We start from the raw sequence: 13,969 nt of genomic DNA on the forward strand, positions 1-13,969 counted from the left end.
AAATAAAATAAAATATAAAAACATAATAAAATTAAATAAATAAAAGATATAAATGATGAATAAATAAATAAAAATATAAAAGCATATGATAAAATAAATAAAAAAATAATTAATTAATTAATTAATTCATACATGAATAAATAAATAAATAAATAAATAAAATAAAACAAATAAAAAATAAAACCTAAATAAATGAATAAATCAATACATAAATAAATTAAAAGTAACATGAATAAAAACATAAAAACATAACAAAAAATAAAAATAAAGGAATAAAATAAAGAAAATATATTAAAGATAAAATAAAATAAAAATAAATAAAAATAAATAAATATGGAAACCTGAAAAATATATAAAAATTAAATCAAATATATTAAAAATAAAATAAATATAATTAATAAATAAATGAATAAATAAATAAAAATATAAAAACATGATAAAATAAATCAAAATAAATAAATGAATAAAAAATAAATGAATAAATAAATAAAATAAATAAAAATATATAATTAAATAAAAAATTATTAATTATTAAAAAATAAATTAATAAATGAATGAATAAATAATAAATAAGAAGAATATAAAGAAAAAATGTATACACACATATATATACATATTCCTTTTACTTTAGAATTATTTATAATATATAATATATTATAATAATATTGACCTTAAAATGGCATTAAAACTATTAAAAATACTTTCTCCAGAAAAAAAATATATATATTAGAGGAAATACTGTGAAATTTGAGAAATACATGAACAAATTATAATATTTTCCTGCTATAAAACATGAGCAACGCACCAAATTAAACACCATCTACACCAAATAGCAGCATTTTGCAGCCATTTTAACCCTTCTGGAGTGATGCTGGTGTTCAAAAAGCCGAGAAGAAGAGAAAGCCCCTGTCCCTCCAGACGTGATTCATCTCTGGAAAAAACAATGGACACATTAAGAGCCCAAACAATTAGATTTTCTCACCCTGCATTTAGACGTTTGCTCCATCTCTGATGCAAGACGTCCGCACTCATCGGATCATCTCACAGTAATCGCATTACAGATCCCGGAGCAGCAGAAATCAGATTTGAGTCTGTGCTGATGGAGGATGGACTGCAGCTCGGAGTATATCTCCAGCTCTGCTTCATCCGCTGCGCAATTAATCCAAATTCAATTTACATTTTGATTTTGGCCTCCGATGATTATGAAAAAACATTAACCGAGATAAATCGATTAGTGCATCATATGTCGCCCCCATTCAAGCACACTAAAATAACTAGTAAATGAGCCGTGTTCTGTATTTTGTGATTCATGTTTATTTTTTCCAGGCCTTTTCTGCTTTTGAACAGCATTACGTGACTTTGATCTTTCTTCCAACACCTTTAAAGCTTGAAAAGTTTGAAAAAGGTCACTTTTAAATTATTTTTAATTAGTGCTGTCAATCGATAAAAAAATTAACTAATTATTTGCAACCTTTTTTTGAAAATGAATCGCGATTAATCACATTCAAAAGACTGAAATTGTCATTTTGGCTATTCAGATGTAAAATGTATGTAAACGCAAGACAAAAACTGTTTAAATTCTAAATATAATTGTTTATTAGAATTTTTGTTAAACTTGTGACACAGATTTCTTCATGGAAACAACAAACCCACAATAAACCATCAAGATCCTGGCTTGACAGCCATATTTATTACAGAAATAAAAACACAGGCATGTTAGTGACATTTTAATTTTTAAAACAATCAATGCCAATAAAGAAAAAAAAATACTTCCAAGTTGGACTCTAAGTTGACTGCAAAAAAATACCAAAATACAGGCATTAGAGATGTGGAAAATGGAAGATTATAATAATAATAATAATAATAATAATAAAGTATTGAATACATACAATTGCACTCATTGAAAAGTTGTATTGCTGTGAGAACATTAATTGTAAAGTAGAAACAATTTTACTCAATCCTCTTTTACATTCAGTCAGTTGCTAAGACAGTCCAGTCTGTTGACATTATTGGGGAACAATGTGGCCCTTTTCTTTTGAATGATGTGCGCTGAGAGTGCAACGCAATTCATAACTTTTTTTTTTTTTTTAACAGATTATTAAATGGCCTAAAGTTAACCGTGTGCATGTGATCATCCTTTCATTATCACACACGGTATGTTTCACCTGCTTTCATTTGCTTACAGTTTTATTTTTGTTCAAATATTTGAATTTTTTTTTTTCAACATTGCTTTAATGGGAGATGAACTCTATATTTATGTGCATTTAACTTGTGATCCGAGAGACCGCTAGCCTCGACAGATTACTGCGCATATTGTTGATACATGACAATAGTTATTTTTTAAAAGTCAATTGCTTTTCTTTAAAAATTAAAGCATATTTTAAAATAAAATAAAATATAAAAACACAATAAAATGAAACAAATAAAAGATATAAATGATGAATAAATAAATACAAATATAAAAGCATATGATAAAATAAATACATTTAAATACAATTAAATAAATTAAATAAATTAAATTAAATAAATAAAATTTATATAAATATAAAATAAAATTAATTAATTCATTCATTCATACATGTATAAATAAATAAATACAATAAAACAATAAAAAATAAAACATAAATAAATGAATCAATCAATACATAAATAAATAAAAATATATTAAAAGTAACATAAATAAAAACATAAAAACATTTAACAAAAAATAAAAATAAATGAATAATATAAATAAAGAAAATATATTAAAGATCAAATAAATCGACAGATTACTGTGCATATTTTTGATACATGACAATAGTTATTTTTTAAAAGTCAATTGCTTTTCTTTCTTTAAGAAATGTTTTGTTAAATAAAAAGTATAGTACACAGCTATATTTTGCTTGTTTTGACAGATAAAAAATTTGTGGCTGAGATATAATTATTGTTCATTGTGGTTATAGAGATAAATTTGGTAAATCGATAATTTTGCGCTCTAAAAAAAGTCATGTGAAATAAAGACTAATTGCAATATAACACTATAAAACCATGACTCATTTGCGAGTCCCAGCTTGGTCGGTTGGCATTTCTGTGTGGAGTTTGCATGTTCTCCCCATGTTGGCGTGGGTTTCCTCCGGGTGCTCCGGTTTCCCCCACAGTCCAAACACATGCGCTATAGGGGAATTGATGAACTAAATTGGCCCGTAGTATATACGTGTGAATGAGTGTGTATGGGTGTTTCTCAGTACTGGGTTGCAGCTGGAAGGACAAGCTCTGCATAAAACATGTTGGAATAGTTGGTGGTTCATTCCCCTGTGGTGCCCCCTGATAAAGAAGGGATTAAGCAAAAGGAAAATGAATGAATGCCATAACTGAGTGTCTTTAACTCTCCATCCAGCACTGATACTGTAGTTTGAGTGCAGCGTGAAGGAGTGTGTGTTCGACAACACTGCGGCTCTGACACAGCCATTATTACACAGTAAAAGCAGCGCATTTATCACACTTCAGCGAGTGTATTCAGGAGATCTGCATCAGGTGTGTGTGGAGCTGAGCCGTCTGCTGTTTAATCCGCTGACAGACACACACACACACACACTCACTCACACAGGTGTCACAACAACACAGATCCGGTGTCAGAGGACTTTTGTGTATTTGTGTGTGTGTGTAAAGGAGAAGATGATGGATGGAGGAGTGAATGGGCCTCTCACATCTGACATACACACTTACAGACACACACACACACACACAATTACACGGAGGCACACAGACACACACAAACAAACTCACACTGTGAGACACACATAAACACACAGAGACAAACACACACATGCACACTCACTCACACACACACACGCATGCACAAACACAGACACTCACTCATAAACATACACACAGACACACTCTTATACACCCAAGCATGCGCAAACACACACACACACACACACACAAATACAAACAAAAACTCACATATTCACACACCCACACAAACACACATGGGCAGGCAGACAGACACACACACACACACACACACACACACACACACACTCACACTCACACTCGCACACTCATTACCTTCAGACATTCACACACAAACACACGAGCAGACAGACACAGTCAGGCACACACACACACACACACACACACAAACACTCACATATTCACACTCACACAAACACACACACAACCACACTCACACTCGCACACCCATACCCTCACACATTCACACAAACAAACACACATGGGCAGACAGACAGACACACACACAAACACACACACACACACACACAAACATTCTTATATATTCACACTCACACACACACAACCACACTCACACTCGCAAACCCATACTCACACATTCACACACCCACACACACACACACACACGGGTAGACAGACAGACACACACACACACACACACACACACAACCACACTCACACTCGCAAACCCATACTCACACATTCACACACCCACACACACACACACACACACACGGGTAGACAGACAGACACACACACCCACACACACACACACACACACACGGGTAGACAGACAGACACACACACACACACACACACACACACACACAACCACACTCACACTCGCAAACCCATACTCACATTCACACACCCACCCACACACACACACACACACACACACACACACACACACACACGGGTAGACAGACAGACAGACACACACACACACACACACAACCACACACACACACAACCACACTCACACTCGCACACCCATACTCACATATTCACACACCCACACACACACAAACACACATGGGCAGACACACACACACACACACACACACACACACACACACACACACACACAAACAAACACTTTCACATACATGTATGGGTAAATAAAGTGCATGTGCGTGCGTGTTTGCCCATCTGAGTGTCTGTCTTTCTGCTTTGTGCGTGTGTGTGTGTGTGTGTGTGTGTGTGTATGTGTGTGTCCGCAGTGATGGATGGCTCTGAATTGTTTCCCGGTGTGCGGGACGCTCCGCTGAGGAATCAAAGCATGAGCGGCTGTAAATCTCCCTCCGCCCGCAGTCACAGTGTCAAAAGTCAGACGCGTTTAGTTTTCAGTGCGCGACGCGTCGAGCAGACAGTAATTCAGATCATCTGCGTGAACGTCTGCGGGCTTTCATCTCCAGAGATCAGAGATGCGCCTTTTATTCCTTTCACATGCGACACTTCAAGTGTTTACCAGAAAGACATGATCTTCAAGAGCCGGCTGACTATACATCACCCACTGACAGCCGTCAGCAGCATGCTCTTACAAAGAATTCAACGTCAGATCGCTTTCATGAAATGTGTAGCTGCATGGCTGATGATGAAATCAAGGCCGTGTGGGCGGGGCTAACGATATTAACTGCTCCAATCCGCTTGTTAAGTGTGACGTCACGCGGAGCGGCTTCCGGGTCCAAGCGCTCTATTCAACTGAATGGGGAGACTCATGAAATGGTAATAATAAACGTTTACAAAGCGATTTAATTCTTTAGAAAATCACGATCACAATATATATATGTCCATGTCTAATATCCGATGGCCAGAAAGTGATTCATTTTTTTATAAATTGTAAAAATGTTGTATTTGTTATGAAGCCAGCCCAGAGATCGTGTCGTACACTATGACTTTATGTAAAATTAACTTTAATGTGTGATATGAATAAAGGGCCCTATCGTACACCCGGCGCAGTGTGATATATATAGGATATAATAAGAATAGATATAGGATATAAATATAAAGGATTCAAATATTACAAAACATATTATTTTCTAGCCTATAAATATGAAAAACCACTGCTTTTATGTCTTCTTCATCTCGGGAGGCTTTTTCAGTTCATTCATAACAATTTGCTTTTGTATAATGTTATTATTATTATTAGCAGTATTATTTATTATATCCATATTTATATTTGTTTTATTAAAAACAAGCTTAGATTTGGCCATCTGTAGGTTTTAGACCATATGGGGCATGGCAGGTGTATTTGGAAATAACTCAGGTTTTTGAGCACATTTTGTTTTTATTGTTCATTTATTCGTTTGCTGGAAATTAGAACTGAATTTAGAAATAGTTTTGAAACAAATATTTGCGCTTAACAAACAAAATTAATTATTTATAGGCTAATTGTTGTCTGTGCGTAAAGGTTTCCCTATCCAAGAGTGAATGTGAAAGTGATCCATTATCTCTCATTCTCGCGCAGTAGATGCTCTGATTAACAGTTTTCTGTAAACTGTTAACTGTTTGATTGTGAAATGCTCATTTTTTCCACTTAGACTTACTTTGCGTCCTGTAAATAGCGAATGCGCTCTTGGCGTGACGCAGCTGACTCTTAAAGGGAATGGGAGATGACACTCTGATTGGTTTATTCTCAAAACACACCTATAACTCATTAAGAAAATAAACTCAACCCTTTTGGACCATGCGCCACGGCGCAAAGCAGATTTCTCGTCCTTAAATTAGCAAAAATGTGTCCTGACACGCCCTGAAAGCGTTTGCGCCCTGCGTTTTGCGCTCTGCGCATGGACCGTCAAAATAGAGCCCAAAAAGTGATCATAAACGAATTATTCTCAACTCAAACAAATGGCGGCTTGGACCAGGAAACAGCATTACATACGTCACTACTAAACAAGCGGATATTAACCAATAATCAGAATCTACTGAACAGAAGAGCGCAGAGAACTGAAGGTGTAGCAAAACCAACACAATCTCACGGCAGTTCGTAACTTTTTGATTTAGTGGCTAATTCATACAATCTACTTTGTACAATTTAGTACGATCTGCTCATCCCCAATGACGGTTGGGTTTAGGGGCGGGGTTAGGTGCCACGCCTCCTTTTTAAAATCGTACAATTTCGTATGACTGAACTCATACGAATTAACCACCAAACTGGCAAAACGTAAAATACTTATGTTTTCTCGTAAGATCAGGCTGGCAAAACCCAAACAGTCCTCGCCTGTAGCGCAGTGATGTCATGTGTGTACTACTTTCAGGTACAAGCCCAAATCAGAAAAGGTTATGAATGATTTCTAGATGTATTTTGACTTGAATTTCATTGCAGATAATAAACAAACATTATTTAATGTGTTCCTCATGATGCTTATTGTTTGTTTGTATTTTAAATAAGCACATATTCCAATTTTGCTTCTTGCAACACACTTCAGAAACAGTTGTATCAGTAAAGCATTTACCACTTTGCAGTGTTTCCCCCACCATTATCTTAGGGGGAAACCCCTTGTGTGGGGTGTTTGGTGGTAATACAACATCCACATTTACCCCAAGAGAAATTTCCTCACCGTAACATTTGTAACTTTAACAGCCCAGCCCAACCGTGAACTGAACACTGCTTACATCTCCATCAGATGAGAACTATCAGTGAGTACTGCAGGAGCTCACACACACACACACACACACACACACACACACACACACACACACACACACACACACACACACACACACACACACACACACACACACACACACACACAGCAGAGCAGATCAGCGGCCCCTTCAGCAACACTGCTACCTCTGTGCTCATTAATGCTCACCCACAATCCTCTGCTCTCACTGGCCACGCCCACTTCCTGCAATCATGAGAGCGGAAGCTGAGGGTCAGAGGTGCAGTAATGTGGATCAGACAGCAGACCAGAACACAGCTGCTCAACCTGACACACACACATGCAAAACATTACTAACATACACAACACACACACACACAGGCACATATGAACGTGCACACACACAAACGTACACAATAAATAAATGCAGCACCGGCGAGCATAAGTGCTTTTCAAAACAACATTTTTATATTTATTCCATTAATAGAGTAATAATGTTTAATATTGAGTAGGGGGCGGGGCTTTATTTCAGTATGTTGATATATTTTAAACTGAAACTGAATATTGAGTAGGGGGCGGGACTTTATATCAGTGTGTTGATGTACTACCAACTGAATCTGAATATTGAGTAGGGGCGGGGCTTTATTTCTGTATGTTGATGTGGATTCATTTAAGACTCAATATTGAGTAAGGGGCGGGGCCTTCTTTCAGTATGTTGATGTATTTCCAACTGAAATTAATATTGAGTAGGGGCGTGGCTTTATTTCAGTATGCTGATGTACTTCCATCTGAAACTGAATATTGAGTAGGGGCGTGGCTTTATTTCAGTATGCTGATGTACTTCCATCTGAAACTGAATATTTAATAGGAGGCGGGGCTTTATTTCAGTATGTTGATGGGATTCCAATTAAGACTCAATATTGAGTAGGGGGTGGAGCTTTATTTCAGTATACTGATGTACTTTCGACTGAAATAAATATTGAGTAGGGGCGTGGCTTTATTTCAATATGTTATACTTCCATCTGAAACTGAATATTGAGTAGGAGGTGGGGCTTTTTTCAGTATGTTGATGTAGTTAAAAATGAAGCTCAATATTAGGTGGGGGACGGGTCTTTTTTCAGGATACTATTGTGGTTCCAACTGAACCTGAATATTGAATAGGGGCGGAACCTTATTTTAGCATGTTCATGTACTTCCAACTAAATCTGAATATTGAGTAGAAGGCGGGGCTTAACTTCAGTGTGTTGATGGATTTACAACTGAATCTGAATATTGAGTAGAAGGCGGGGCTTAACTTCAGTGTGTTGATGGACCTCTAACTAAAACTGAATGTTCAGTAGGGGCGGAGCTTTATTATTGAATGTTGATGTTTTTTCAACTGAAACAATTTTGAGTAGGGGGAGGGGCTTTATTCAGTATGCTGACGTGCATCTAACCGAAAGAGAATATTGAGTTAGGGGCGTGGCTTTTTCAGAATGTTGTCCTTCCAACTGAAGCTGAACAAAGAGTAGGGGCGAGGCTTTATTTCAGTATGTTAATGTGGATCCAACTTAAACTGAATATTGAGTAGGAGGCGGGGCTTTTTTAGTAAGTTGATGTGCGTCTAACTTAAAGAGAATATTGAGTAGGGGGCGGGGCTTTAATTCAGTTTGCTGATGTGCATCCAACTGAAAGAGAATATTGAATAGGAGGCAGGGCTTTATCTCAGTATGTTGATGTAGTTAAAAATGAAGCTCAATATTAAGTGGGGGCGGGGCTCTTATTTCAGTAAGTTAATGTGGATCCAACTGAATCTGAATATTGAGTAGGGGGCGGGGCTTTATTTTAGCATGTTTATGTACAGCAAACTGAATCTGAATATTGAGTAGGGGCGGGGCTTTATTTCAGCATGTTCATGTACTGCAAACTGAATCTGAATATTGAGTAGGGGCGGGGCTTTATTTCATTATGCTGATGTGCATTCAATTGGAAGAGAACACCGAGTAAGGGTGGGACTTTATTTAAATATGTTGATGTACCTACAAATTAAATTGAATATTGATTAGGGGGTGGGGCTCTCTTTTTGTGCAAGATAACATTATATTATATAAAAACCTTATATATTAAAGATAACTAAAACATATATTTCAAGTGGATTAACCTGCACAAATTAATTGTTCACATACAGAATAACAATGTGTGCTAGCAAAATAATCTCAATGATTAAAAAATGTAATAAATTAGCTTTCACACTGACTTTTACATTTATATGGATGATTTTTTGGAGTATTTTTGCACTACACCATGTTTTTTGTTCATACTCGTGTGTGCAAACGACAGAAATCTTCATCCAGCTCCCAGATGCTGTGATTGAAGTGTAAAACCGCACAGACGGGTGCAGAAGTGAATGTGAAATCCTGAAATCTCAGCTCATTATTCAGAGTGTAAACTCTGACCTCTGCCGCTCGGGGCCTGAAATTTACCTTTGTGAGGAATCCGGCCCGCCTCCGTCCTGCAGGAACATCAGACGCTGGTTAAAGTCTCCCGAAGGCCTGCGGTAATGCAGATTCAGAGCGGAGGAACACGCACAACGGATCCTTTTACACGCCGCTCGCACAAAGACTCAGTGTTCGGCCCCGTGTTGCAGAACAATGAAGACTTTAAACGTTTGAGAGCTGTTGCAAAACAAACCTGATGCTGACAGTGTGTTCAGAGGCGCTCTAATGAGATTAGACACTCACAAAAACCACTGGAAGAAATGAATGTCACGGTTTAACACTCGAGCTGATCGCACTACACAGATTTCATTCTCAGACTGATGGACTAATTAGCCGTCAGCTATGAAACATGATGAGGCAATATTTGGGTTAGTTTAAGATTAGCAGTACTACTCTATAATGACACGCTCCAATCTGATTAACAATAGACTTGCAATGGCATCCTCATGAATTTCTAACAGCATTTATTTATTTTATTTTTTATCTAATATTCAGTGCTTTTTATTAAATAAAATAAATAGAACAAAGTAAAATAAAATAATTTAATAAATAAATTAGGGCATCAAATAAATTGGCCGTAGTGTGTGTGTGTGTGACAGGGTGTGTATGGGTGTTTTTCAGAGATGGGTTGCAGCTGGAAGGGCATCCACTGCATAAAACATATGCTGGATAAATTGGCAGTTCATTCCACTGTGGCGCCCCCAGATTAATAAAGGGACTAAGCCAAAGAAAAATGAATAATTGATTAGTACATTTTCAATTTTGGGTGAATTACTCCTTTAATGTCTCCATGAATGATACTTTTTATGGAATTGTGTAACGTTTAAGAATTTGTGCTATTTTAGGGCATAATAATACTCCAAAAACTATTTAACTTTATTAAATACAAAAACACCACAGTAAGTTTTGTATTGATGAATGATAAAATAAAATAAAATAAAATAAAATAAAAAATAAAATAAAATTAAAATTACTCTGGAACACAAAATCAGTATTATGTTACATAAATATATGATTATAAATAATAAATAACACAGAGTATTAATTTTCTTTTATGCCAAAAATATTAGACAATGAAAGATCCTGTTCCACTAATTTCCAACCATAAATATACAGAAACCCATTTTTTTATTGGTAATATGCATTGCTAAAAACGTAATTGGTTATATGTATATTATTTATTTATATATATATATATATATATATATATATATATATATATATATATATATATATATATATATATATATATATATATATATATATAATAAAATGGTATTATATTTTCTACTATACTTAAATTAAAACAGCAATTAAATTGTACAAAAATGTGAATAGAATACTACTATTACCACCACCACCACTACTACTACTACTACTAATAATAATAATTATTATTATTATTATTGAATAAACATTTATTTAAATGATTTATGCTGCAAATGCCCTTCCAGCTGCAACCCAATACACATGGCCAACTGCTATAGTCAAACCTTTGGTCACTTGTGCCGATGCCAAACATCAGTTTCAACAGTGCCAGCAGCAAAAATCTTGAGCTGTGAACAATGTAAAACATGTATTATTCTCTGATGAGTCCACCTTCACCGTCTTTCCCACATCTGGGAGAGTTACGGTGTGGAGAAGCCCCAAAGAAGTGAACCACCTAGACCAGTGGTCTCCAAACTTGTTCCTGGAGGGCCGGTGTCCAGCAGATTTTAGCTCCAACCCTAATCAAACAGACCTGAACAAGCTAATCAAGGTCTAACTAGGTATACTTGAAACATCCAGGCAGGTGTGTTGAGGCAAGATGGAGCTAAACCCTGCAGGGACACCGGCCCTCCAGGAGCAGGATTGGTGACCCCTGACCTAGACTGTTGCATGCCCAGAGACAACCACTGTTGGTCAGTTGGTCAGTGTTGGTCCGAGTTGGTCAAAGTTGGTGAGGGCTACACTGTGCTGGTCAGAGTTGTTTAATCCTGGTAAGAGTTGGTCAGTGCTGCTCAGAGTTGGTCTGAGTTGGTCAGTGCTGGTCAAAGCTGGTCAGTAATCTCTCAAGGGTGTCCTGAGCTGTCTGTGAACACAGAGCGCCATTGACACGTTTCCAGTGAAATATAACCAGTATAACAGCACTGGCCCGCTGGGTTTAATTCAGACAAGCCCCGGGCCGCCAGATCCAGACCACACAGACACACGGCCGACAAAACGAGCACTTTCCCACACGCAGGCTTTTAGAAATCCCACCCAAAACACACAAATCGGCCCTGTAATGGCTTTCTCTCATTACGCTGCAGTATAAATGACTCCTGTAGCCGCTGACACTCAATAACAGCCCCCGTCCACACGCGCCCTCAGAAGTGCTTATCAGACACTCGATACTCAAGCACTGCGCTCATCACAACACAGAAGAAGAAGAGCCCTGAGACACAGCATCAGGTCAGATCTGACCTGCAGGACACACCTCATCTAACACACACACACACACTCACTCAGAGCATCCATCCATTACCACACACACACTCTCAAACCTCATCTGTCACACAGACACACTCAAACCTCATCTGACACACACATTCGCAGCATCTGTCCATCACCAAACACAGACTCGCATAAACACACACACACACACATTTTCTGTCAATCACCACACACACAGTATTGTTGAAATAACGTTGACATTTAGTAGCATACAACGAAGTACAAATGTAAACTAGCTCTTGACAAAATGTAAAGCTCGTAAATGCAAAAATAAACAGCAAAAAAAATTATACAAACAAAACCACTCTCTCTGTGTGTGTGTGTGTGTGTGTGTGTGTGTGTGTGTGGTGATAGACTGTTAGATGAGACATGACAGAAGCCACTCAGAAGCACAGGATAGTGCACTGCACTCCCAACAACAGGTTTATTAATGAAATCACTGAATATTAAACATCACTAACATTATTAATACATTTTGATTGTAGCAGGTAGCATGTCCGCAAGCTAGCGACGATGTGCTCTGCTGTTTTTCGATTTAGTACAATCCATTGAAATGAATGGGTTTCATTTCGATTTTGTATGCAAAGCTATAAACCACCCTTGCAAGCAATTGAAATGAATGGGTTTCATAGCGCAGCTCTTTCGGCATCCTGTGAGAAAGCCACTTCAAACTGTGCACTGATAACCGCTGGAGGGAAAGTGCTTTTTCATCTTGTGTTTACTCGTATTTTTCTCTTGTAAGAAATGCCATTTTTGGTGGCCAAAATAATCAGTACATCCCTATACGTTTATTTACGAAATTCTTACTCCCAGGACTGTTTATATTGAATATGATATTTAGCTGCACCTTGTTAGTGTTTCGCAACATCTAATTTTGAGGTTGTTAGCCCAACACTCAACCCCCAACAAATTGTATATTATTAAATATTAAATATAAAAAAAAGTAAACATGTCAGACTGAATGAATTATCTACTTCTGCTGTTTTCATTTTTTACAAAAACAGATTTAAAACGGCAGCTTTAGATATCTTTTCTGCAAAAAACGTAAATTAAAAAAAATCGTGCACGTACCTTAGGAAGAGTTTTGCAGAAAAATTTGACGGCTTTAAAACCTTGACCTTTCTAAACCGCGGTATACCTTAAAAACGGTTATCGAATAACATATAATCGATCAAATATTTCCACGTCATTTTTTTATTACTTTCCCTACTGCGTGTGGAACCACTTGACCTCTGTTTACACTTTTGCACTGAGCGCAGTGTATGGTTCTGGTGTTCGCTTACCCCTCGCTGTGACTGAAGCCGACGTTGACCCCCTTCAAAAAAATTTAACTACACATTGTGACGATGCATAGCGCTAGCTATGTGATTGGTCAGTTTGGTAGCAATGACGAGTGTAGGTGGCGTGGAGAGGGCAGAAAACAAATAAATAGTTTATTAATCGTAATCGAGTGAAAATATTTTTAATTTAATCTCACGCTGAGGAAGGCTTTGTGCCGAAACATCTGTCTTTTAATCACTCGTAAAATGTAAGAAAAATAAAAAGATAAAAACAGTACGAAGCAATCGAGTGCGAATAATTACCTTTTTTTGAATAATTTAATCAAATGCCCTATGTCCTGTGCTGTTGGTAAACACAGAGCGCCATTGACACGTTTCCAGTGAAATATAACCA

General features: G+C 36.9%; 1 protein-coding gene across 5 annotated transcripts in view; it reads right to left on the reverse strand.

Moving 5' to 3' along the window:
• bmpr1bb (bone morphogenetic protein receptor, type IBb) overlaps positions 1-13,969 on the reverse strand; it is a 115,331-nt gene that overhangs the window by 98,426 nt on the left and 2,936 nt on the right.

The sequence above is a fragment of the Danio rerio genome, chromosome 10, assembly GCF_049306965.1.
Source record: "Danio rerio strain Tuebingen ecotype United States chromosome 10, GRCz12tu, whole genome shotgun sequence".
Lineage (NCBI taxonomy): Eukaryota > Metazoa > Chordata > Actinopteri > Cypriniformes > Danionidae > Danio > Danio rerio.